Source organism: Alosa pseudoharengus, unplaced genomic scaffold, assembly GCF_046254945.1.
Source record: "Alosa pseudoharengus isolate Yale_2024_CS ecotype anadromous, Long Island Sound unplaced genomic scaffold, YU_APseudo_1.1 YU_APseudo_1.1_scf_20, whole genome shotgun sequence".
NCBI classification, from domain to species: domain Eukaryota; kingdom Metazoa; phylum Chordata; class Actinopteri; order Clupeiformes; family Clupeidae; genus Alosa; species Alosa pseudoharengus.
In genome coordinates this window covers 2,844,773-2,849,772 of record NW_027468664.1, presented here as the reverse complement: position 1 = coordinate 2,849,772, position 5,000 = coordinate 2,844,773, and the positions used below count along the sequence as shown (strand labels likewise).

Below are 5,000 nucleotides of genomic sequence, written 5' to 3'. Positions count from 1 at the left end.
GCCGCCATCTGATGATATCTCACCTCACCCTATTGCTTGACACCTGTTCTGAACATTGTTTAGACTGGATTATCACTGCAATACGGTGAATAAAGATTCAGCAGTCTTCAGAGATCTCCTGTCTATTCTGTCTCCTTCGGACGCCTTGTCCCAGAGTGCTAATTAGTAACAATCAAGTGATAAATTGCTAGTGGATTCGAAAGTGGACTAGTTTTTCCACAACATAGGCTACAAAGTAGGGCAGTAAGAACAGACAGGAATATTATATATGAGGCATACTAGCATATAAGTGTTCTGCAGTGGCGATGGCTGCTCTTTGGAACAGGGAAGCTCTGATAAAAATGGTCAATTATTAAATTAATATTATTAAGGTGCTATATTGTTCTTTGAGGGCAAAAATGATCCCAAAACCCAGAATAGTCCAAACAGTAGGCATGGCAGACATGGAATAATGTAATGTAGCCTACACCATTATATAGCGCGCTACCTAACTTAGCCTAAATACACAACTGAAACAAAAGCAAGTCACAAACTCTGTAACTCCACATTACGGTTTTATTTACAGTATGCTATTTACAAAGACAAATAAAAACCGACTGTATTGCTCCCAAATTATGAGAACTTGAGCAGCAAATTGCCTTGCCTCTCGATTTCACCTGCCAACACTAACGTTAACGCATCCCTTGAACTTAACCACTTCCTGTCAGATCGCGACATATGCTGTCAATCAAAAAGAGTCCAGCCTCTATGACGGTTCCTCCAATCATCATACAGAAGCTTGGCGTCCGGGCCATCCCACTGTCCCATTCACTCCCAGAGACGCCGGGCTTCCCTGGAAATGACGATTTTGTGGCACTTGTCCAATAAACGTGTAGCTTTTCTGCACTGAGATCAGCCCACTCTGTAGTGCCATTGAAAGTCCAGTGAAGCCCAGCGTCTATGGGTTTTTTGCATGTTTTTTTGATGGATCGTGTCGTCACAGCAATTTATTACGGGTGCGAAATCACGACAAATGACCAGCAAAACCTTATTGCTGAACAAACTAGCCATGAAGATGAACATGTTTTCAGCATGTTCTAGTTGGAATAGGCTAGAAGCTAATGTAATAGTGTTATTTGATGCGATTTTCCGTAATATTTTAGAGGAGGCTGAGCTTCCCCTGTAGTCTTAGAGCAATCGCCTCTGGTGTTCTGTGTAACCACTCTGAAGGCCTGACTGACCGCAACGTCAAAAAAAAGTTTGGTTTGACTAACTGTAGCAACATTGCCCTTTTCCATGCTTAAGGTGAGGGTGGGTAAAGAAATATTACATCTTACTTGTGACATGGTCAGAATAATCATCTGGGGCCAGACTACAATCACCAGGCCAGATATTGGGAATCCTGCTGAATGGGGTTGGATGAAAGGAGATGATACATGGCAGGTTTGTTGGACAACTTTGCCTCCAATTGCAGCCAGCTGTCAGGAACTCACTAAGTGTTCATGAAAAAAGGTTGCACCCATAGATGCAAGTGCTTCCGTTTGGGGCTTTTGTGCACAGGACTGGTTGCACATGTGAATAGTAGATGTAGAGCACTGTTACAGTGACTCAATTAATTCCAAAGGGTGAAATGTTGATGGTGTTTTCTTAAAAACACAATTGAAAAATTGCTCACATTTCCTGTGAAATGGACTGTTATTTTTCCATGCTGAGATACTTACTGCCATATTGTTCTTCTTGGCATCCGAGTTCTTTGCCTTGTTACAGTTACCAAAAAAAAAAAAACATGCTCTGTGATCGCCTGCTCTGGTTGTACAGTCATATTTTAGATAGGCAAGTTGGTGCACGGCTCTGTCAGTCCTGATGCTGTTGCATACGCTCTCTTCTATTGTCCCTCAGTGAGATTTCTAAGATTAATTTAGCCTTTCCAGGGTTTGTAGTCTTTGTACATAGTTCATTTGTGAAACACTGAATCTCAGTTATGTGCCTTTTTGCTTGATTTTTGCTTGATTGAATTTCCAATGACTTCATCATAGAAGGAAACAGAAATGTAGTGAATGTTAACATTGATTTGGGCCACATCTGCTAAATTAATTGCAATTAATGAAGTTCTAGTGTCTTATTTGGTGGCCATCTTTAAAAATGGCTGCCATATTACATTTTCAAGTTGCAAATGAGGTGGATTTGATTATATTGCTGTTTAGCACAAACACACAAAATTACATACTTGTATCACTTTCTTGCTCACTTCTGGGCTAAATTAAGTCTTTTGGCAGCCATATTTTAAAATGGCTTCCATTTCAAGCGGCGAGTCAGGTAGATTTGATTGTATTGTTTTTTTAGCACAGTCATGCCAAAATTCATGCTTGTATAATAACTTGTTTGATCAATTCTGTGCAACAAATCCATTTCTATGGTATTTTTTGGTCATTTAAACTGGAAAATCAGTTAGAATGTATTGTGTTGGTCTTAAGCACATACCTGCCTAATTTCATGCTTGTATCATAATATCTTTGGTCAATTCTGAGCAATAAATCAATTTCTGGGGTCTTTTTTGGCGGCCATCTTGGAAAATGGCCGCCATTTCAAGTGGCCAATCAGGTAGATTTGATTGTATTGGTCTTGAGCACATACCTGCCGAATTCCACGCTTGTATCATAATTTGCACGATTTTTCCTGTAGCCGCTCTACTTTAACTTGTACTCTGTTCTTAGAACTCAGCACAACATTTAACTTGTACTCTCTGTTCTTAGAACTCAGCACAACAACATTTAACTTGAACTCTCTTTTCTTAGAACTCAGCACAACAATATTTCTGCTTACACAAGTGGTTATACAATGATAATAATAATTTAATAATAATTTATAACCAGTTTCAAACCAAGCTTGCGCTGATATGATGCATTATCACTGATTAAATTGCTATTTTCTGACAGGATGAGCACAACCATGCAGGTTCTCTGAATCTCAAGCTCTTTAGCCTGGCTAATCTTAATGCTGTATTCACAGCACGGTGAATGACAAACGGTGACAAAATGCTGTTGTTTATGAGTTCATAGCCTGGTTATTTATCAAGGACTATATCACGTTTTATATGTTATTATGATCACTCGCATCGCATTACCATGGGGTTACTGTGTAGGTAATGCTACGGTTAACTTAACATGCCCACCATTACACTGGAAAGATGTTAGAAAACTTTTCAACTTTATTCTCCCGAGACGCTAGCTACTTAAGGTAGTTCGCTCATTATCTCAGATCAGTGAAGAACTACCAGAGAAAACATTGGGGAGAAAACTCAAACAAGTTAATGTTAGACTTAGACTAGCTGTGTTACAGTTTCTCGTTGCAAAATTAAAATATCCATGCGCTTTTGTAGGCTACACGCAGTTAAAAAACACTGTTTACAGCTCTTGAGTCACATACTAGGCTAGGTCATTTTTTTTATAACGATAATTTAGAAAGGCCTAGGCTACACTTATGGGATGGGTGCTATTGCGTTTTCTAAAGAATCTCCTGTCTTGGTTTTGTACAGAAATTAATATTAAGTGACACATACGTAAAAAGGAGAAAAAAAGGTCACCTTCCGATATTTAGCAGATGGTCTGGAATTTAATTAATATTGTTGTAATGGTAGGATAACTACACAGTTTACACAATACTTACACTGTGTTAAGTTTACACAATACTTACACTGTGTTATAAATATTGTATATCCATGCATTTATTGTCTGTCAATTACCCAAAATTGTGGCTCTGTCTCTCATTGAACAGTAGCTTGTTTAATGCATTCTAATCCATTGTCAATCACTTCTGGGAACTTTTTGAAGTTTACATGAACCACGTGACCTTAACGAATTTTGAACACCCATTGTCGCAACTCTACCTCTATATGGCTCTGCACAGAGCCAGAGGCTTATAGATCTCTCTCTAAGGCTCTGAGAATTCCAAGTCACAGTGTTCCAACCGGAATACCAAGCCACAACAATAGGCTTCAGATGGGGTCACCAAAGAACTAAATAAGTATGAAGAACATATCCACACATATCCATAGTATCATCCAGCACTTCAAAATGCTAGTAGAATGCTCCTTTGACTTGAATGGGATTTTCCAACGTTACACGGTAAAATATGCACCATGTAATGGCCGCTGTCAATGACCGCTGTCAATGGCAACGAGTTTTGTACCTCTGATTCACTTCTTTCATATCACTCCGCAAGTAGTCCGGTCACTTTTTGCAATGAAACTTCATTCAAAAGTCCCTTCAGAGCGAGTCAAGACCTCTCCATCCGGTTCGCCATTGGGACTTATTTTCCCGATATTGACCAGCGTTCTGTTTTCCTTCATAGCATAGTCACAATTACCAATTTTAGCTGTACGTCCATGTTCGGCACGTCGGTATCGTAACTGCCGTTTAGTGAGCCCAACGGGAAACAGCATGAAACAGCATTGCACAGCGCCCAACATGAAACAGCAGGGCACAAAGAGCACTTCAGCATACACATGACATGACATGTTTAGTAGTACATATACACATGACATGACATGTTTAGTAGTACATATACACATGACATGACATGTTTAGCAGTACATATACACATGACATGACATGTTTAGTAGTACATATACACATGACATGACATGTTTAGTAGTACATATACACATGACATGACATGTTTAGTAGTACATATACACATGACATGACATGTTTAGTAGTACATATACACATGACATGACATGTTTAGCAGTACATATACACATGACATGACATGTTTAGCAGTACATATACACATGACATGACATGTTTAGTAGTACATATACACATGACATGACATGTTTAGTAGTACATATACACATGACATGACATGTTTAGTAGTACATATACACATGACATGACATGTTTAGCAGTACATATACACATGACATGACATGTTTAGCAGTACATATACACATGACATGACATGTTTAGCAGTACATATACACATGACATGACATGTTTAGTAGTACATATACACATGAC

At 38.8% G+C, this 5,000-nt stretch overlaps 1 protein-coding gene across 1 annotated transcript in view; it reads left to right on the top strand.

The window, feature by feature from the left end:
* gucy2g (guanylate cyclase 2g) overlaps window positions 1-5,000 on the top strand; it is a 39,052-nt gene that overhangs the window by 25,895 nt on the left and 8,157 nt on the right. The window lies entirely within an intron of this gene.